Raw genomic sequence first — 23,509 nt, forward strand, 5'->3', positions numbered from 1 at the left:
GAAAGGGCAAGGCAATGGGGAATTAAGTGGCATGCCAGGGTCAATCAGCTAGGAAGTATCTGAGGTCAAATTTGAATACAGGACCTCCTGTCTCTAGGCCTGGCTCTCAATTCACTGAGCACCGAGTTGCCTCCAGAATTTGGATGGTTTAAAAATCTATTATGTATTTTCTGATGTAGCCCAAATATAATTCTTGTAGGTTTCATGGCAATTTTACCATGAGTTGGTATCTATAATCTCCATATGAAGATTACAGAGTTTTCATTTATGGAAAAATAAAATGTGCTAAATTGCTTTATTAAAGAATATATTCAGTATAAAATAAGCACAATGTTGTCCCAAATCTGCTTAAATTATGGGAATGTCATAGGGGAACTGACCAATGAAGCCCCAGCCTTTTAAGCATGTGTAATATGCCCAGCCTGTTTCTAATCTGTATGGAGGCATGATAAGACTGCTTCCAGGTATATGCCATGGAGGGGCCCTTCACAATTCTTGAAAGCACTCAACTGTTTTTATAGGCTTATTATATAATAAAGAAAATCCTTTTTAATTGGCTACTTAATGAAAACTAAGTATGCAAACAAATGATGGGGCAAACAAAAGGTTTGATCAAATAATATTTTGATCTCTTCCCTGACAGTTTTCAAGAAAGAACTACTGAAAGTCTCCAGATAGTTTGTTTCCCTGTCCAGCAGCCATGTGCTCGTGAGTACATAGACAGATGATGATGATTGATTGATGATGATGATGATGATGATGATGATGATAGCTAGGATTTCTAGGGATCCTAATATGTACCAGCCATGCTTTGTGCTAATTGCCTTATAAATATAATCTCATTTGATCCTTTCAACAACAACCCTGGGAGATAGAATTATTAATATGCCATTATTAATCTATTTTATGATTCAGGAAACTGAAACAAATAGAGGTTAAGTGATTGGACTAAGTTCAAATAGCTGGTAATATCTAAAGCTGTATTAGAATTGAGATCTCAATGACTGCAAGCCCAGCACTATACACTATGTCACCTTGCTGCCTCTTATCTGATGGAGATAGATATATAGGGAGAGACAGACAGACAGACAGATAAAGACAGAAATACAGAAAGAGACAGAGAGATGGATGGATACATAGATAATAGGTAGATAGGTAGGTAGGTAGGTAAAGTTTTTATTAAGTTCTTACTATGGATACAAATACAAACCTGAAAAAAACCTACAAAACAAACAAACAAAAAAACCCAGTAACTATCTTCAAAGAGCTTATCTGTTTAAGAGAAGATAATACATATGAGGGAGATGGAAGATAGGGGTGGGGGTGGCCAAGTACTCTCTAAGCAATGGAGACAGGTGGAAAAGTCCTGAGAATCAGGAGCAAAAATAAGAGAAAAGTAAACTTGGATGGTCTAGGAATACTCTCTTTTTTTTTTTAACCTTTACCTTCTGTCTTGGAATCAATACTGTATTTTGAGTAGAAAGGCAATGGGGGTTAAGTGACTCTCTCAGGGTCACACAGCTAGGAAGTGTCTGAGGTCAGATTTGAACCCAGAACCTTCTGTCTTCAGGCCTGGCCCTCTCTATCCACTGAGTCATCTAGCTGCTCCTAAGCATATACTTAAATGGTGGTCTGGAACAGAAATTCACCAGTTGGAGGAGGGGGCCATATGGGTAGGAAGCATCTTTAGGAAAGAAGGTCTACTGGATCGGAGACAAAAAATTCTGGAAAGTTAGGAGTAGAATTAGGAGAAATCAATAGATGGCAATGGATAAAGGTCCAAGCCTGGAATTAGGAAGAGATCTTGAGTTCAGATCTGGCCTCAGATGCATAGTAGCTGAGTGATCTTGGGTAAGTCACTCTACCCTATTGGCCCCAGTTTCCTCATCTGTAAAATGACAAACCACTCCAGTATCTTTGTGGAGAAGTTTCTAAATGGGGTCAAGAAGAATCAAACATGACTGAAAAGACTAAACATCAATGACAAAACATGATACTTCTGTTCTAGGTAAGTTTTCTTTCTTTCCTAATCTTGGGTAAAATAATATTCTGAGATGGGAGCATCCAGATGACTAGAGAAAACAGGAAATCCATCAAAGCTATCCAAAATATTGCTGAGAACTGGAATGCTGGAGCCCAGGATAGCAGTAAGTGAATCCAGCTTAGATAAGTGACCCACTTGACTCAGTTCTGCTGAGCAAAGGAGTCTAAAATTGATCTTGGTGGGCACTCTAGGAAGGGAGTAAAAGACTCCCAGGAACAAGAAGTGTCACCTCTATCTCCTCCTCCAGTACTGTAAAAACAACAACAACAACAACAACAACAACCTTATCTTAGAATCAATTTTGTGTATTGATTCCAAGTCAGAAAAGCAGGAAGGGCTAAGCAATGGGGGTTAAGTGACTTGCCCAGAGTCATATAGCTGGGAGATGTTTGAGTTCAAATTTGAACCCAGGACTGCCTCTCAACCCACTGAGCCACCTAGATGCCCACTCCTCTAGTCCTCTTAATGATGTTTTAAAGAAGCCCATTCAAGTTTGAGTCTATACTCCCTGAAGATTGGTTGAGTATTATAGAGGGGGAAGTGAGTATCCCAGTTTGAAAAGTTTTGTTTTTAATTCTACTTCTTGTCTTCTCAGTCAATATTCCTTTGTAAAAACTAATTGGGACAGCTAGTTGACCCAATGGATAAAGTGCCAGATTTGGAGTCAGGGAGACTCATCTTTCTGAGTTCAAATCTGGTCTTCGACACTTAGTGGCTATGTAACCCTGGGAAAGCCACTTAATCTTGCTTGCCTCAGTTTCCCCATCTGTAAAATGAGCTGGAAAAGGAAATGGCAAACTACTCCAGTATCTTAATTAAGAAAATAATGGGCAGCTAGGTGGTACATTAGATAGAGCTCCAGGCTAGTTATAGGGAAGACCTGGGTTCAAATTTAAACTCAGACACTTATTAGCTGTGTGACCCTGGGCCAAACACTTAACCCCTTTTGCCTAGCCCTTGGTCTTCTATCTAGACTTGTTCATGGAAAGTAAGCGTTTGAAAAGAAAAAGAAGAGAAAATAAAAACGAAAATCCAAACTGGAGTCAATATGAAGTCACTCAGGACAGACTGAACCACAACAAAATGCTGATTGATGTTAATTGGCTAATTGAGATCTAATTGACTTTCCTCTGCAGACCCAAACACTAGTTCAGTGAGACTTGGGAAGGTGAAACAGAGCCTATATGCTAATATCTTTCCCCTTTTTTGGTTTATCACTGAAGAACTATCTGAAATTATGATTTAAAAATAATTTTATTGATATTGATTTTCATATCACCCTTTGTATACATCTCCCGTCCTCTCCCCTATGCTCATCACATATAGTGAAAAAAATGTTTAAAAACGTCAAAAGAAGGTGAAAGTCTTTTAAAGGTTCTACAAAATTAACACACACACACATATATACATATATATGTATATATATTACATGTAATATTCCATATCCATAGTCCCCTGCTTCTACCAAGAAGTGAAGGAAGATGAGCAGTGACTCCTCATAATTCTTTCTTAGGATGAAGTTTGGTCTTTATAATTTATTAGGATTAAGTAGCAATAGTTTTGTAGTTGTTCAAAAAGAATAGGAAAAGTAGAACCCCTCCAGAGGGGCTGATGCTATCTTGGGATACGGAGCAAAGACATACTTTTATTTAGGTCTGATAATGGGATACAGATGTAATGCACAGTGTTCAATTTCTTTCGTTTTTGAGGAATTGGGGAGAACTGGGTAGTGATCAGATTTCTGCAGGAGAGCATAAAAAGAGTTGGCCTCTACTGTTCCCCCAATTAGGGATGCGGTGAGAATTCATCATTTCTCTGTGGATTGACATGTTGTTTTCTTTTTTGGTTTTGGACAAAACTTTTTTTTCACTAGGGATTTTCCAGGATATTTGCTTTCACTTTCTGGCCCTGTCATTCAGTGGTATGTTTTACCGTAAATAATGTAGTAATCCTCCAGTCCATTATCTTTTTCTTGCCATTGATCTATACTTTGGGTTGTCTCCTAATGTTAATATTCCTTTGGATCTGTTCCCTGGGCAAGCATAAAGGTTTGATTCATGGGGCATTCTGTTATTTTCCTCCCTTTTCCTAACAGAATTCCCCCTACATCTTCCTCAGAAATTTACCAGGCAAGTCACATCTTCCTTAGTTTCCTCATTTGTAAAGTGAAAGAATCGAACCAGATGGCCTTTATTGTCAAATCAGATCAACAAGCATTTTTTTCATCTATTGCTATATGCAAGGTACTGTTCTGAGCTCTAGAGGTACAGATACAATCAGAAGAACCATCCTTGCCTTCTCGGAGTTTGCATTCTTTTTTTAAAAAAACTTTACCTTCTGTCTTAAAATCAATAAATAGTGTGTACTGGTTTTAAGGCAGAAGAGCAGGAAGGACTAGGCAATGGGGGTTAAGTGATTTGTCCAGTCACACAGCTAGAAAGTGTTTGAGGCCACATTTGAACCTAAGGTTCCCCATATCTAGGCTTGGCTTTCAAACCATAGAGATTACTGACTTAATCATCAGATTTTCTTCAAATGACTTTTGTTTTGTTTTAAAAATATTTATTGTCTTCACAACTGTCTTTTTGGGTGGGCAAAAATGCTTGTAATTCTTCCTTGGGAATGGCCTCCAATAATTACAAAAATTTCTTTTTGATTATTCTCACAACTTTTTTTCTCATCTGAGATATTTATAAATGTGCATATAATGTGTGAGTATTTGAAATGTTTGTATAAACATATATATGTGTGTGTGGATATGGATATATGTAGACATATATTTATACATGTATATGTCCCAGAAGACATATGGATATATATTATAGATTTTAGTATATATGCGTATGCCTCAGAAGATATATTTGGGTACATGTATATTATGTATCTGTACATATATACTTGTCTGTTCACCAGAAGATATAAAGGCAAACGTATCACATTTGTATATGTATATACATGCAAATACCCCAGAAGGTAAAAAAAGATGTAACTGTATAATCAAAATAATTTTATGTAGGTGTGAAAGGCCATTCTTAAAGAGGAATTCCAAATATTTTTAGTGGAATAAGCATGTGCCTACCCAAGATTACTTGTAAGGGAGGCAATAATCACCTGGGTGTATAAATTCTGTACTGTTTTTTGTGTCATTCTCTCTCTCTCTCTCTCTCTCTCTCTCTCTCTCTCTCTCTCTCTCTCTCTCTCTCTCTCTGTATGTGTTGTGCATGTGTGTGCGTGTTCTTAAGCAGCTCATTATTTCATGGTCATACTTAGTCCACTTGCCCAGGTTCCTAACCTTGATGTTATAATCAACTTCTCATTCTCTCTCACTGCCCATAGCCATTCAAATGCCAAAATTTGCCATTTCTACTTTCCCAGCATCTAATGCCTCTGACTTCTCTCTACTCTCTTGGCTATCATCTTAGTCCAGACCCTCATCAGTTCATGCCTGATATATTAGAATATCATCAATCATCCTGGAAAGTATTCAAGTCAAAATTGGTGCCCCTATTTCAAGTCTGTCACCATTCAAACCCATGCTACAGACTACTGGCAAAATAATTTTCCTTAAGCGCAGACCTGACCATATGAATCTCTTACTCAATCAACTCTAGTGGCTCCCTATTGTGTCTAGGATAAAATGGAATCTTTTCTGTTTAGCTTTCAAAACCTTTTACAGCCTTGCCTCCAACCTATCTTTCTAGGCTCATTAAATAATACTCTTCCCTCCCACCCCTCCACAAGTAAGCCAGTCTATCCTCTTTTTCTCACACACAATATTCTGTCCTCCATCTCTGTGCCATCACATTGGCTGATCCTCCCTAACGTTCCCCATAAGATGAAGTTCAAGCATCACCTTCTACATTTAGCACTTCCTGTCCTCCTTAACTGCTAATGTGTTTCCCAAATGCCTTGTATTTATTGATAATTTATCCCATTCTTCCTGTTTATATTTACACATTTGTTTGTTGCTTTCCCCATTATCATTCTAGCTCTTAGTTTGTCTGTCCTGTTGTTGTCTTTTCAGTCATGTCCCATTCTTTGTGACTGTGTTTGGAGTTTTCTTGACAAAGATAGTGGAGTGGTTTGCCATTTCCTCCTCCAGCTCATTTTACTGATGAGGAAACTGAGGCAAACGGGATTAAGTGACTTGCTTACAGTCACACAGATACTAAGTGTCTGAGGCCAAATTTTCATGAATCTTCCCGATTCCAAGTCCAGTGTTCTATCCGTGGGACCACTTAGCTGTCCCTAGCTATTGGTAGGGTTTGTTTTATCCTTATATTTGTATCACACTGCCCCCCTCCCCCACATATAACACCTAGCACTTAATAAATTATTGGTGACTGATTGAAAAAAGCAAAATAAAAATTTGATCACATGATACCATATAATAATAAATTAAATTATATATGATTGCATTACTATATTGTCTTGAGGTACTTAAAATTTAGTAGATAGTGTGGAGCATAGAAAAATTACTTATTTTTCTATTCAATTTGACAAAAATTTGTGAAGCATATACTGTATTCAAGGCCTTGAGAACCTAGCATACAAAGACAAAAAGTAAAATGGTCCCTGTCTTCATGGAGATATTCTCATCCTTCCTGACTTCTCTATAGGCTGAAGTCTGACCCAAGCTTCATCTTCCTTGGATATCTAATAGGTCGGTGACACCTGCCACTTCCAGAAACCATGTTGTTACTGCATGGAGCTTGCCTAACTGACCCTGAAATTGGAGGCCATTGTTGCCTCTTTAGCTTTTTGTTTCCCTAAACCCTGAGGACCAAACAGCAATTCTGAGGAGTGGAAATTTTCAGTCTTGAAGACTACTTTGTGAGTTTGAGAATCCCAGGTTCTTATGTCAGTACTGGTTATCAAGCAGAACTGAGTTAACCAGGAGAAAAAAAATAGGAAAATGTTTTATGTGAAGAGATTAAAAAAATCCAAGTCATGCCTTGACTGGCTAGGAGATCTAGACTTACACAGGCACTACAGATCAGAGGTAAAATTGAAATATCTGCCTAACAGTACTACCAATTGCCTTTATCCTTTAGGAAGATTATAATAATGGTGATGGACTATTTTTGTGAGATGTTAAGTATGTTAAAATATGTTCATGAATCTCTTGGATTTTAAGCCATTCTTTTATGGTAGAGAAAATCAATAATTTGGAGCTTATAGGTAGCACAGTGTACGGAGTGCTAGGTATATAGATGGTAGGACCTGGGTTCAAATATGGCCTCAGATGCTGTCTACATGTGTGACCCTGTCAAGTCACTTAATCCCCATTATCTAGGCCTTACCACTTTTCTCCTTTACAATGGATATTTGGAAAGTAAGGGGAAAGATAGGAACGAAAAGAGAGAGACAGAGAGACAGAGACAGAGAGACAGAGAGACAGAGAGAGACAGACAGACAGAGGAAGGAAGGAAGGAAGGAAGGAAGGAAGGAAGGAAGGAAGGAAGGAAGGAAGGAAGGAAGGAAGGAAGGAAGGAAGGAAGGAAGGGAAGCAGGAAGGAAGGGAAGCAGGAAGGAAGGAAGGAAGGAAGGAAGGAAGGAAGGAAGGAAGGAAGGAAGGAAGGAAGGAAGGAAGGAAGGGAGGGAGGGAGGGAGGAAGGAAGGGAGGAAGGAAGGAAGGAAGGAAGGAAGGAAGGAAGGAAGGAAGGAAGGAAGGAAGGAAGGAAGGAAGGAAGGAAGGAAGGAAGGAAGAGAGGGAGGAAGGAAGGAAGGAAGGAAGGAAGGAAGGAAGGAAGGAAGGAAGGAAGGGAGGGAGTGAGGAAGGAAGGAAGGAAGGAAGGAAGGAAGGAAGGAAGGAAGGAAGGAAGGAAGGAAGGGATGGAGGGAGGGAGGGAGGGAGGGAGGAAGGGAGGAAGGAAGGAAGGAAGCAAGGAAGGAAGGAAGGAAGGAAGGAAGGAAGGAAGGAAGGAAGGAAGGAAGGAAGGAAGGAAAAAAAAATAATTGTCCTATACCTCATACTAACTTTGTGCATTGAGTAACTTTTCTAGAATGGTCCCAATTAATCACTTTTTGGGATGCCCTTGATGTGAGTTTTTCTTCAGAACTCTAGTATCGAGGTAATAAGTTAGAGAGATGAGGTAGGGGGAAAACCTGCGTCCTCTTTTTGGGGTCACTGCCACTGCCAGGATTAAGCATCATTCATGTGTATCTACAGAAGGGACTTTCCACTTTTCCTACCCACCTTGGCTGTCATAAATTGCATATTAGGCCTTTGATTTGGAAACTAGACCCCTAATTAGAACATTGTCTGTATGTGAAAATAATATTTTATTATGACATTTTGACTTCAATTATCTCTAAGAGAGTAACCCACTCTAGGTATAACTGCCTATTTAGACTATGGTATGTTTGTTTAAAAATCAGTTTTAGTATTTCTTACCCTTGCCTCATAAAGATATCTCTAGGGTATTACTTGTCTTTGTGTATTAAGCAGCCAGGAATTCAGCTTGAGGAACAAAGAGAGCAGGGTTGACAGTTTTCCAGCTAGCCCAGCAGCTTTCAACACAGGAGGGTTTGTGGGGGTGAGTGCTTAAGTGGGCACAGACAGTTCCCCTCTGGCCTTCACACAATATCTAGAGCACAGCTAGAGATCTGAGAATTAGAGGAAGGAAGCATCTGCTGCACAGTCCTACTGGAGGTCCAAACAGTGTTTGTGATTATCTGTCTCTATATCCATCAGGTATTTAAATGGCATCTTCCTGCTACCCTAGAGACTTCTTTCAGGAAGAGATGCTCTAACACCAAAGCAAAAATGAAGATGAAACAGCTTCCTCTACAGTTCATTTTGCCTGTCTTCATTGCCTGGGCCTCTTGGAAGGCTCTTGACCTTAAATGCCACATCTTAATTATGATCTTTGGCTCCTGTGGGTCTACAGATGAAGTCTAGAAGTCATTATCAACTGGAGATGAAGTTCCTTATTTTGGGCATCTTGTGTTCTGTGGTGGATTATCCCAGCATAAAGGCATAACTGACTCTTTGCAACTTGCTTTGTTCTCCATAATTTTCTACACACACACCTCTTCATTCCACAATTTTAAACCTGAGTGATAAACAATAAATTCTATTCTCCAGCATGAGGGACTATAATCAATCATATATTCCAGGAGCAGTTGGATGGCACAGTGGTTATAGAGCCAAGCCTGCAGTAGAGAGGACCTGGGTTCAAATCTGGCCTCAGATACTTCCTAGCTGTGTGACCCTGGGTAAGTCACTTAACCTTGTTTGCCTAGCCCTTGCCCTTCTGTCCTAAAGTTATCACTAGGACAGAAGAAAAGGGTTGTTTTTTTTTAATCACATACTAAAAGTTAATGGGAAAACACCAAGGACCATTATTGAAGATGATCAATTTGCAGAAATGTGTATCAATTCCAAGGGAAGACTGGATGTAATTTACTCTTTGGTATTGGGGAAGGCATTTCAGGACTGGATAGAGCCAAAATTAAGATCTAATGACCACAGAGTAGAAACACAGAAGAAAAACAACTGCTTGATTACATGAGTTGAGGGGGATGTAATTGGGGATGTAGACTAAATGATCATCCTAGTGCAAACATTAACAACATGGAAATAGTTTCTGATCAAGGACACATGTAAAACCCAGTGGAATTACACCACAGCTAAGGGGAGGGGTAGGGGAGGGAAGGGAGGGAAAGAATATGATTCTTATAACCAAGGAATAATATTCTAAATTGGCTAATTAAATAAAATTTTCAAAAAATAAAATAAAATAAAAGAGCTAACATTGGGACTATAGAGTCAACCTAAAAAAAAAAAAGGATCTAATGACCACAGTAATTTTCAGTGCATGGAATTAGGTTACAGTTTTGTCATTGAAAGCTGACAAAGAATATGACACTGAGAGTTCTATTCTAGCACCTGAATTTAAATCCTGGCTCACCAAATTGCTACCTGAATAATCATGAACAACCCTGAGCAATCCGCATCCCTTCTTTGGGCTGCAGGTTTCTCATCTGTAATACAAGGGGCATGAACTAGCTAATCCCTGAGGTGCTTCCAGCTCTAAATTTTGTGACTAAGTAATAACATCAGATTATTCAGTTAAACATTTAGTAAGTGTTCACTGTTTGCAGGACATTGGGTTAGACCTTGAGGTAAGAAGAAAAGTTAGACAGCAACAATTGACATTTACTTAGTAATTTAGAATTTACAAAGCATTTTATATATATTATCTCATTTGATCCCCACAACCCTATGATAAGGTATTACAGATATCATTTTCTTCATTTTAAAGATGAAGGAACTGAGATTCAGAAAAGTTAAATGGTTTGGCTCAATTACATGGATAACAATCCTACCTAGAGGTAGGATTTGAATCTTGGTCTCTTTGACTAAAAGGCAGCATTCTAGTCACCTTGACAAAGTACAAGGAAGGACAGAAGGAAGGAAAATGGATGCATTTGTTCAATCTTTATGATGTATCAGGTGCTTTACACTGGGGATACAAATACAAACAAAAAAAGAAGACCTTCAAGGAATTTAAATTCTGATGGAAGGAGACAACACACAAAAAGTAATTGAAAAGGGCTGAGAGGATGGGAATGCAGAGAAGAGCTACCAAGTCAATCCTCAATGGATTCAATACCTGGCTTTCAATTTTTCTCTCCTCCACAATTCCTGCTCCCATACCCAAGGCACTTCAACATATATATCAATTCTCTCTCAAACATTCTAACTACTCAGTTCTTCAATCTCCTCAATTTCCATGAACTACTCTGCCACTCCACCTCAATCACACATAAAGATACCTTTGATCTTACCATCACCCATAATTGTACAACTTCTTTGTTCAAAAAATCTGAAATGTCCTTATCTGACCATAAATTGGCTTTTTACCTCTCTCTCTCCCTCTCTGTCTCTCTCTGTTTCTCTCTGTCTCTGTCTCTGTCTCTCTCTGTCTCTCTCTGTCTCCCTCTCTCTCTCTCTTTCTCTCTCTCTCTCTCTCTCTCTCTCTCTCTCTCTCTCTCTCTCTCTCTCTCTCTCTCTCTCTCTCTCTCACTCTTGCTCTTTGCCTTCCCTTACATAATCCCATTTTGTATCCTCACTGTGACATCCAGTTCCTTGACCTCTCAATTCTCTCCTAGGTTAATCTCCCTTGAACTAACTACTCTCTCCTTTCCTCTCCTCTCCATCTTTACTCATTGGTGAATCAATTCAACTCAATATTGTCCTTGTCTTTTGAATCCCTGGCCTCTTTATCATATCACCAATTACACTCAGACAAACTTCATTCTTGACTTACTCCTATAATTTGCCCCCTTGGTGTCTACATGCATATGTATTTCTGAATTAAGGAATAGAAAATCACACAACCGTTCTGACTGGGTCCCATCCAAATTTATATTATATAATCTCAACTGTATTCTCACTGCTGCTAGGCAACCTACTATGCCTCCCTTTTGTTGTTGTTCTGCCATTTTTCAGTCATGTTCAACTCTTTGCCACCCTTTTTGGGGTTTCTTGGAAAATATACTGGAGTAGTTTTCCCTTTACTTCTCCAGCTCATTTTTTAAACCCTTACCTGTTGTATTAAAATCAATACTATAGGGGGCAGCTGGGTAGCTCAGTGGATTGAGAACCAGGCCTAGAGACAGGAGGTTCTAGGTTCAAATCTGGCCTCAGACACTTCCCAGCTGTGTGACCCTGGGTAAGTCACTTGACCCCCCATTGCCTAGCCTTTACCACTCTTCTGCCTTGGAACCAATACACAGTATTGACTCCAAGACAGAAGGTAAGGGTTTAAAAAAAATCAATACTATATATCAGCTCCATGGCTGAAGACTGGCAAGGGCTAGGTAATTAGAATTAAGTGATCTGCCTAGAGTCACTCAGTGAGAAAGTATCTAAGTTCAGACTTGAACCCAGGACCTCCCAACTCTAAAACTGGCTCTCTATCTAGAAAGTTACTTCACTGCCCCTCTCCAGTTCCTTTTACTGTTAAGGAACTGAAACAGAGAAAAATGACTTTGTGAGGGTCACACAGCCAGTAAGTGGTTGAGGCTAGATTTGAATTCATGAAGATGAATCTTTCTGATTTCAAGTCCAGCACTCTATTGTGCCACCTAACTGCCCTTATCAACTAACTATCCCACTCTCTATAGCAGCTATTCTAAAGCTTTTTTTCCTCTCCTCAATCTCCCTATGTTTTTCCTACCTCCAACTCTTCAACTGAGAACCTTGTCTTGTATTTTACTAGGAAAAAATGAAGCCATTTTCTTTTAGTTCCCTCTTTTTCCCTCTTTCTCATTTTTCACCTGTGTCTTCTTACATTTTCTTTTCTTTTCACATTTTTTACTTCATTTGTTCCATATGATGAAGTATCTTTGCTCCTTACTAAAGCTAACTCTTCTATTTATTCAATGAACCTTTTCATCCCATCTCCTCCAGTAGATTATTCCCTCTGTCATTCCCTCTCTTTCATCCATCTCTTTCATTTATTTTAAATCTATCCCTACTCTTTCATTTCCTACTACCTATAAACAAGTGCCGATGTCTCTCCCATCCTGAAAAAATCCTCACTTGATCCTTCCATCTAACTATCATTCTGTACCTATATAGATAAATTCCTCAAAAAAGTTATCTACAATAGATGCCTCTTCTTTGTCCCCTCTTGCTCTCTTCTTAAGCCCTTAATAGTCCTGCTTCTAATTCTATCATTCCACCAAAAATGGCCTCTCAAAAGTCTCTTTAATTATTTCTTGTCTAATCCAAAGGTTTTTTCCCAATCCTTATTCTCCCAAACCTCTCTGCTACCTTTGACATTATTGGTCACACTCTCTCCTCCTTGATCCTTATTTGTCTAAGTTGAAAGAACATCACTTTCTAATGGTTTTCATCCTATCTAATTGACTATTCCTTCTCCGTTTCCTTTATTGTCCTCTAACCATAGGTGTCCCTCAAAGCTCTGTCCTTGGCCCTCTTTCTCTTCTCTCTCTCTACTATTTAACTTAGCATTCTTATCAGGTCCAATGGATTTGATTATCATGTCCATGTTAATGATTCTCAAATCTACCTATCCTGCCCCAAACTCTATGCTGACCTCCTGCCTTGCATCTCTAATTAATTGCCTTTCAGACATTGTAAACTGGATGTCTAGTAGACATTGAACATCTTAAACTGATTGTATCTAAAATAGAACTCATTTCCCCTTAAATGACATATCAATTTTTCCTATAACTATAGAGGACAATGCTACCCCCCACACCCCCAGTCCTTCAGGCTCACAACCAAGGAGTTATCCTATATTCCTCACTAACTCTCAGTCAACACATCCAAACTGTTTCCAAGATCTGCTTTTTTATTTTTGCAACATCTCTCAAATACACCCTCTTCTCTCCTCTGACGCTGCCAACACTCTAGTGCAGGTCCTCATCACCTCATGCCTCAATTATTACAATAGCTTGCTTGTGGGTCTTCTTTCCTCAATTATCTCCCCACTCTAACCCATTCTCCATTTACCCACTAACATGATTGTCCTTAAACATAGGTCCAAATATATCACCCCATTTCCACTCAAAAAACTCCAGAGATCTCCTATTGCCTCATGGAACAAATACAAAATACTTTGCTTGATATTCAGCGTCCCTCTTAATCTAATTTCCTCCTACTTTCCAATCTTTTCATATCTTACTCACCAATAGGTACTCAGATTTAGTGACACTGGCATCCTGGCTGTCCCATAAACAAGGCACTGCATCTCTTGACTCTAGACATTTTCTCTATCTCCCATATCTGAAATACTTTCCTTCTTCCATTCCACCTGCTGACCTTCCTGGCTTCCTTTAAATCCCAACTAAAATCCCACTATCTATAGGAATGTTTCTGATCCCTCTTAATTTCAGTGTTTTCCCTTTTAAAATTATTTCCTAATCTATATGAGATTGCTTACCATATCAAGGGGGAAGGTAGGAGTTTGAGGAGGAAGGGAGAGAAAGTGAGACTTATTTTCTTTGAAAAATATTTGAGGGGAGAGCTAGGTGGCTCAGTGAATTGAGAGCCAGGCCTAGAATAGGAGATCTTAAGTTCAAATCTGGCCTCAGACACTTTCTAACTGTGTGGCCCTGAGCAAGTCACTTAACCCCATTGCCTACCCCTTACCACTTTTCTGCCTTGGAACCAACATATGATTTTAATTCTAAGATGGAAGGTAAGGGTACTTTTTAGTGTTGGAAACTTTTTACATGTAATTGGGAGGAAATTAAATTATTTCCTATGTATCTTTATTTTGTATATAGTGTGCTATGGTTCCTTTGGTCAGAAAGAGTCAGACTCAACTGAACAATAACAAAAACTTGCATATAGCTTCCTTTGTATATATTTGTTTGCATATTGTCTCTCCTATTAGATTATAAACTCCTTGAGGGCCAAGATTGTCTTGCTTTTTTTCTGGTAACCTCAACATAGTAGTCACTTTATAAATATTTATTAATTGATTTATTGCAATAAAATGAATTTCCCAAGCACTATCTTATTCATAATATCTAGGAGGGTTTGTTCCTCTATCAGTTCTTCCTGGCTCAATGAAGACTGGCTCATGTCTTCTGGAAGAAGACAAGTGTATTCAGATCAACAATAGAATCTGTTGTCATTCTGCTCTCTATTATCTCTCTAATCTTCAACTTCCCATGTCACTCCTTCTTTGCTGCCCAGTCTCGTCACTTTACTCCTTGCCTCCACCCCTGAGCCAAAGATGGAGAGGGGTGCTATGGCATTAAAGAAGCACAAAGCATTATGTGATTGTCTGGGGAGATGAGGAAGGACAGTTGAGTTGTTCTTTAAAGGATACTCTTTATACCAATCTAAGGCTTTGTTCAAGGATTGCCATTTTGACATTAGCAAGATTATTCTGAAGGCAATAGAGAAGTTTGATGTATTTGGTTGACTGTGATGGTTCCTATAAGGATTTACTAACTTTAATATTATTATAATTACTATTAAGTTTAATATATACTTTAAAAATCTTTATAATGTTCATGATTTAATATGGAATCTTTATTTTTCTCTTTCATATAAGGAAAGGTTTGTATTTATTTATATTTTTCTGTTTTATTATAATAAAAAAGAATTTGTTAAAGTTTAAATATTAGTCTGCTCTGATCTACAGCAAAGTGAAATTATTATATTCATACTGGGGTGGGGGGAGAAATAGAGGGAGTCATCCATGAGAAAAGATGAAATTATTATCAACTGGTGACTGAAAGAGTTCATGTCAGAAAGCTAAGATACAAGGGAGAGTTATTAAGTCATGGAGAGTCTCCTCTAAGGGGAACTTGGGCATCTCCTTCACAGTCTAGCAGTAGGTAAGCAAGAATAGTTAATACAGGGATGTGCTAGTAAATGTTTAACAACTAGGTCTCCAAAAAAAAGTGCTTGACACAGCTTTAACTTTAAAATATATTATTAGTATGTTCTTCACTTTCTTGGGTCTAGACAATTAACAAATTAACAAAAAACAAAACAAAACAAAATAAATCAAGCACTCATTTATAGCATTTGCTGATTTCTAAGGTGTACATGCTCACACCAAAAATTTAACTATCAGCTCTATAAGCCAGTTTTAGATGACTCTATTTTGTCTGTTCGTGTGTAAATGGGTAAATGTTCTTATTTTTGACAGGTGTATTAAGGGGTTCATTTAATGTGAGAAAATGAGAAGGCAGTAGCTCTCATTTCTCAACTCAACAAATATTTATTTCATTTCTTCTATATTTAGGGCACAAGGCTAGCTGCTATGAATAAAAATTTGTAATCTAAAGAATGATGTTCTTTGTGCACAACATTCTATTTCCCATTCCTATGCCTTTGCACAAGTGGTCCTCCATATCTGGAACATATTGCCTTCTCTTTTCTTCATAGAACTCCCAGTTCCTACCAAAGCACAGATCAGATGCCACCTCCTACATAAGACCTTACTTGGCCCTGTTCACCTACCCTTGTCATGTATTCAGTTTTACAATCGAAATTATTTTTCAAATATCTTGTATTTGTATAATGGGTATTTAAGAACTGATTTGTGTTTTGGAATTGGTAATTCAGAGGGAAAAGATTCCTTCTTAATCAAAAGAATAATTTTGAATTTCCTTGATCCCTGAGTTATAAGATGGATCTTAGTCACATCCTGTAGTTTTTAAAGTAACACACTTAGTCTTAGAGAGAGCAGATCGAGAGAAAACAGTTTTATAGATAGTAGATTGTAAAGGAGTGAAAACTACATGATTTGAGCAGTAGGAGCAGTAGGGAGACAGTGAGCAGAACTGGAAAATATTTTTGATGTGGGGCAACAGGCAAGAGGAAAAATAAAATAAAAAAACTACAGGAGACAGTAGAAATTGAGGGGTTGTCATCAGTCTCCTTCCAGTAGTTTGGAACAGAGAACTTGGACTGAAGACGCTAAGGTTAATTGCCTCTTCCCAGACTGGAGGCAGCTTTTTTTTTTTTTAAACCCTTACCTTCCATCTTGGAGTCAATACTGTGTATTGGCTCAAAGGCAGAAGAATGGTAAGGGCTAGGCAATGGGGGTCAAGTGACTTGCCCAGGGTCACACAGCTAGGAGGTGTCTGAGGCCAGATTTGAACCTAGGACCTCCAGTCTCTAGGCCTGGTTCTCAATCCACTGAGCTACCCAGCTGCCCAGCTGCCCCCTGGAGGCAGCTCTTTTTAAAAGGTCAACTTTCCCCCTAATTCCTCCCCACCTCAATCCCATTAACCCCAGCCATGTTTGTCTAGAATAGGCATTATAACACACTCTGCTTGATTCTTTACCTTTGTTCTCTGTGAATTGATTTTGCAACAAATATAAATAAATCAAGACTTAGATAGAAATAACAACATTTAAATTAAGGTAGACTGTCAAGCTTCTTTCAGAATATCAGGGATTTTCCTAACACAAGACCCTGAGTGATTGTTCTGGCATTAATAAATAAAACTTTTTATCTAATATCAACTCTATAAATGTGCAGAGGAAGGGAATTGGTCAGTGTGAAAACCTTACATTTCCTATACACTAAAAGTGAGCTAAATATTGGAATAGAGTGTGGCTGATTAAAACTCAGCATCAGTTGTGAGAATGTGAGAAAAGAGGGGAAGGTAAAGAGAGATGAAGCCCAAGATTTATTCCATTCTTTCCAGAAAGAGGTGGAGAGTAGAAAGAATCACATCATCTCTGCAACAGCAAGCATCAGGTTTAGATTTACCCACAGCATGTAAGCTCCTTGAGCTCAGAAAAAATTTCATTTTGTTTTTGATTTTTCTAGAAATTAGCACAATACCTTGTGCATAAGACGTGCTTTTAAAATGTGTGTGGAAATGAATTGAACTGAAAAGAGATGGTTCCCACTTAGGGATTCATGTTGCTCTACAGAATATTTAGGAAAGTTTCATCATTTCTACTAAATTTAATGGTATGGCAGAGTAAGATGCCAATTCCACAGACCATAACTTCTTCATATTGTTTTTGCCAACTTGCTGAGTGAAAGAGAGGCTTTTCCCAATTGGGCTCCCTCCAGTAAAGATGCCAGGCGGCTCCTCTGTGGTTTCATCTATTGACTTTGTTGAAGGGAACAGACAGACTGAACAAAAACAATCAAACAGATTCCTTGGACTTCTGTCTTTCCATTATCCCAATAGTTCCTCCAAGCAAAACATTACCTCTTAGATATGGCCAGTGTTTTCTATTCACCATTCCTATTCCTATTCATTCATTTTGGTTCTCAATGTTATCTACAGGCATACTGTGCTCCTAGTGACATTAACTGAAAGACCACATCTAAGCCTAGAAAGAAGTCAGAAAGATGGATATTCAGAACTCCAGGCCCTAGTACTATCATTCTTGGGGGGCGGGGGGAGGAGGGTGAATTTTCACTTCATTGGCCAATACTCAATGGCCTAGCCCATAAAGGTCCACCATTAGGGTCGAATTATGAGAAAGGCAACCTTTACCTCTATTTCTAGTGTCTTCCTTCTAAACTAGATAATTTCAAGGACTTGGCACTTTCTACTCTTTCTACAACAAAGAAAGATTGAACAACACATTAACATTGGAATTCAATTCAACAAGCATTTATTATGTTCCTACTAAGTGCAAGGCTATATCTGGGAATACAAAGGCAAAACATTCTCTGCCCTAAAGGGAATACACTTTACTGAGGAGACAAGACAGGCACATGGGCAAATAAGTAAATAGAAAATAATACAAGGGACAGCTATGTGGCTCAGTGGAAAGGCAGGACTGGAGGTGGGAAGTCTTAGATTCAAATATGGCCTCAATCACTTCTTAGCTATGTAAACTTGGGCAAGTAATTTGACTCCTATTGCCTAACCTTCTGTCTTGGAATTGATTCTTAGTATTGAAAGTAAGGGTTCTTAACTTTAAGAAAAGAAATGCAAAATAATTTTGAAAGGGTGAAAGTATAAAAATCTATATTAGGTAAGGTCTGATGTAGGAAGTGGCACATGTAAAATAAGGAGGAGAAACCTTCCATTATTTCCTTCATTTCACAAAGGGCAAGTAGGTAATGCATCTTCTTGATGAAATCAAAAAGACTTATTATGCTCATGAATTCAAATATAGCCCCAGATACTTACTAGCTATATAACCCTGGGCAAGTCATTTAACCCTGCTTGCCTCAGTTACCTCATCTGTAAAATGATATGGAGAAAGAAATGGCAAAGTGCCTCAGTATCTTTGCCAAGAAAACTCCAAATGGAGTCAAGAAGAGTTGAGCACAACTGAACCAATAGAACAACAACAACAAAAAGGAGATGACTCATGAACAGTGATTTGAAATAACTGAGGTGAGTAGAGGATCTATTTCTGGCATAGGGGACAACCTAGGCAAAGGCAGAGGGAAGTTCTGAACCAAGATACTAAAGTAGGGATGTGCCTAACATGTTTAGGAACAATGAATAGAGGAATTTGGTGAGATATAACTAATAATAATTATTATTATTCACTTATAGATAGAATAAATGACTTATTGTGAGCCTGGGTTAATTCACTTAACCTGTGTCTACTTCATTTCTTCAAATGAAAAATGTGAATCATAATAGCATCTACTTTCCCAGGTTGTTGTGAGCAGAAAGTTTGATGATATACATGCTTAATCCAATGACTGGCATATTTTAGGTGTATAATAAATGTTTACTCCCAATAAAACTTTAGTTATGTCTCAGTTATGCCTTTGTTCTGTTTGTATGTGTGTATATGCATGTAATGTTTATATCATGCATAAATGTGCACTTATCTCTGTGTGTATATGTATACACACATATATGTTATATATGTGTGTATTGTCTATATATGCATGTGATAGTTATTTGTGTATATGTCATATTCCCTTCCTAGACCATAAGCCCCATGAGATCAAGAATTATCTCTTCTTGAGACTCTGTAGATTCCACAGCTCTACATAAAATAGCTATCTAATAAATGGCTATTGAACTGGATTGACCAAGGGTAGATTGCAAGGGGGAAAAGGACATGGGGAAGGAAGGAGGGGAGCAAGCAGTTATTAAGCACCTACTATGTACCAGGTCTATGCTAGTCATTTTCTACAGATATTAGCTTATTCAAGCCTCACAACAACCCTGGGAGATAGATGCTTTTATTATCCCCATTTTACTGTTGAGGAAACTGAGGCAAGCACAGGTCAAGTTGAAGAGATTTAAATACAAGTACTCTGACTGAATTCAGACTTCTTTATGCAACCTCCACATTCCCTCTATAACTAAAGCTGCATGAGCCTTTATTAGCTAAAACCTTATCTTGGGTGAGGATCAATTCAATTTTGTTTAACAAACACAGAGAAAATGAGATACTATTCCTAAAAGAGGAAGTTTGGACAAGCAACAGAAAGAGAAATTCTTTCTCTTTTACAATCTTGCTGGGTACCAACCCTAATGTGTATCTAAGTAACAGTCAGTGTTTGAAGATGATCCTCCCAGATCCATTTTTGTGTGCAAAATGCTTTATGGTTTACAAAATATGCCTCATTTCAATACTTTACACTTTCCAAAGTGATTTTCTTCATGATAACCCTCTGAATTCAGGAGTGCAAATGTTATCATCCTATCCTAAATGGTGCAGTGAATAGACTATTGGGCCTGGAGAGTGGAACACTCATTTTCCTAAATTCAAATAGGGCCTCAGATACTTTCTGTCTGTGTGACCCAGTACAAGTCATTTCAATCTATTTGCCTCAGTTTCCTCATCTGTAAAGTGAGCTTGAGACAGAAATAACAAAACCCTCCGGTATCTCTGCCAAGAAAACCCCAAATGGGGCCACAAAGAGTTGGACACAACTGAAAAATAATTGAACTTGGTTTTATTGATGAGAAAATTGAGGAACTACAGTCACCAGACCTAGTAAATAATGATGCTAGGACTTGACATTTTACTCCAAATCTCATGCTTGTCCACATTCCCATCTTGCCTCCACTGTATGTTGCGGTACAGGGATAGGGACTGTGCCTGTGATTGTGTTGGTATATGGAACTCCTGAAAGAAGAAGCTCCTTTTACAATGCAGGTCACCACCCTCTCTCTTAGAGAGTTACTGAGAACACAGAAAAGATGAGTGTGGGTCTTGAACTCGGTTTTTTTTTACTTTCAAGCTAGCTCTCTATCTACCATCCTGGCTCTATATAATATAGACAGTGTCATAGAAGTGTACATCCACAATTTGATGACCAGTCACTAATGAAATGCCATCAAGAATTGAATGACTCTTGAAGGGGTTTAACTATGGACCAATACTTCTTAAATTTAGAAGGAAAGAAATATCATGTCAGAGAATCTCTACTAAACAAGTTTTATTTTTAGATATCCTTTAAAATCAGATCAAGGGCATAAAGGAATAAATCCCCATTTCCTAAGATAATTACAATATATGGTGTGCAAATAGAAATTTGACACACCTGAACTACATTTATTCACGCTGCGGGACTTTGGGGCTTTTGCTCTGGTAAAGCATTGCAGGTGTGGGTTTCAGCAAAATTTATCTCCCAAACGTTCCCACATATAGTGAACACGTAACTTAAAAGGATGCTGGGTCAATGTAGTTCAGGTTTGTCAAATTTCTATTTGCACAATGGCAACCAGTGTCAATAAATCCCTATTGCAGAGCAGTGATATTCATAGAAACATGAGTTTTGGGAGCTGTAAGGGACCTTGAAAGCCCAACTAGCAAATCCAGACTAAAGCAGGAATCTCCCTTTAAAGCATCCCTGAAAAGAGGTCAACCAGTCTCCACTTTAAGATTTTTCTAATCACAAGGACATGAATTATTAGCACATTCCACTTTTGAATAGTTTGACTGTTAGGAAGTTTATCCTATACAACAACAATACTAACAATAAAAATAATAATATATAGTGTTAAAGAAAAACTCTTACTTTCTGCCTTTGTAACAATTCTAAGACAGAAGGGCAAGAGCTAGACAAATGGGGTTAAGTGACTTGCCCAGAGTCACACAGCTAAAAAGTGTCTGAAGGGGCAGCTGTTTGGCTCAGTAGATAGAGAGTCAGGCCTGGAGTTGGGAGGTCCTGAGTTCAAATTTGACATCAGACATTTCCTAGCTATGTGGTCTTGGACAAGTCCCCTAATCCCAATTGCCTGGCCCTTACTACTCTTCTGCCTTGGAACCAATATTTAGTCTTAATTATAAGATGCCAGGTAAGGGTTTAAAAAAAAATGTCTGAGGCTAGATTTGACCCCAGGTTCTCCTGACTCCAGCTCTGGTGCCCTGTCCACTGGGCCATTTAGGTGTCCTGTACAATATAGTGTTTTAAGGTTTTCAAAGCACTTCACACATTCTCTCATTTGAGCCCAAGGATAACCCGTGTTTTGACACATGACTTCTTCCTCCCTATGACAGCCATTCACATTTTTATAGATGTCATGAAGTTCTCCAATGTATTCCCTTCTCTGGTGTAAAAATGGAGATTTGAACCCTGGACTTCAATTCCCAGAAGTCCTTGGTAGCTCCCAGAGTTCCCCATAATCCCAGGTGAGGTCCTCGCCTGGGCCGAGAACAGAAATTGTATTTAGGCTGACTCTCTGCCTACTTCCAGTCTCTCTCTCCCTGATTCCGCTTCCAAGCACATGTGTCTCTCAAGATGTAGAGTAAGTGAAATTGAATGGGCCTTTTGGCCCTCCTAGGCACATGCTTTCTTATTTTGTATTTTCTTTATTTCTTAATCTTTAATAAACCTCATAAAATATAATACTTTTAGCAAAGAAACTATTTTTTAATCTTAACACTGGAATAAACATTCTCTGATCCTTTCATTGATATTCACTTTGCATGGTTTTGAGTCTTCTCATCTTCCTGGTTGCCCTCATCATACACTTCTCAATGGCCTCTCTAATATGTGATGGCCAGACCTGGAAAGAATTACTTAGATGTGGTCTGACCAAGCCACAAGAGAGGCATCAGGACAGAGAGGCTAAAAAGCTAGTTTCTGAGTGGCGAGGACTTGGAGTCAAGTCCCACTTCTGCAGCAGGATGGCTGTATCACTCTGAAAAAGTCACTCAATCCCTCAATGCTTCAGGCAGCTAAGATTAATTTGACTTTTCTTCCTACAGTGTTGATTTACCATTTAAAAACCCAGTTTGGGATCAGCTAGGTGGCTCGGTGGATTGAGATGAAAGGTCCTGGGTTCAAATTCAACTCAGCCATTTCGTAGCTGTGTGGCCTTGGGCAAGTCACTTAAAGCCTAGCCCTTACCACTCTTTTGCCTTCAAACCAATACATGGTGTTGATTCTAAGACAGAAGTTAAGGGTTTTTAAGGTCATGTTCTGTGAATATTTCCAGTTCTATTTTTTTTTCTTATAAATGTTGGATGGGAAAATCTGATTTTTCAATAAGATTTTAATTGTCTGAAAAACAACAATAAAAAAGACTTCCAGGCAGCTAAGGTTATGAATTTCAAACATGGTGCTAACCTGCATCAATAGAGGAATTTTCCTCATTCAGTAGTTTCTTATGTCAATGAATTAACAGGTCCAGTTCCTATAATCTGACTAGGGAAGAGTACAGTGATATTATAGCCTTCCCAGTATAGGAAACCATACTTCCATGATAGCAGGGCTGATCAGTTGGCTACTGTTTCTGGAATGGAACCTTGAACCTTTTATATTCTAGTCATCTCAAGGTTAGAAATCCCTCAGCTTTCTCACAAGTCAAATGAAGGGGTTGGGCTAGGCAGCCTTAAAGACTATTCCAATTCTACATCCTTTGGTCCTAAGACATTGGGGGAGATGAAATTAGCTTCTTTTTCTGCATCTCCTATTTCTTATCTTTCAAAGGAGAACAGCCTACGTCATCAGGATGCAGCAAAGTATAACTTATTACAAAAATAAATGTTACAGGGTTTACTCAAATAGTAAACAGACTAGTCTTTATTCTGTATTACTATTATCACCTAGTAAT

This window comes from Monodelphis domestica, chromosome 2 (assembly GCF_027887165.1).
Source record: "Monodelphis domestica isolate mMonDom1 chromosome 2, mMonDom1.pri, whole genome shotgun sequence".
Lineage (NCBI taxonomy): Eukaryota > Metazoa > Chordata > Mammalia > Didelphimorphia > Didelphidae > Monodelphis > Monodelphis domestica.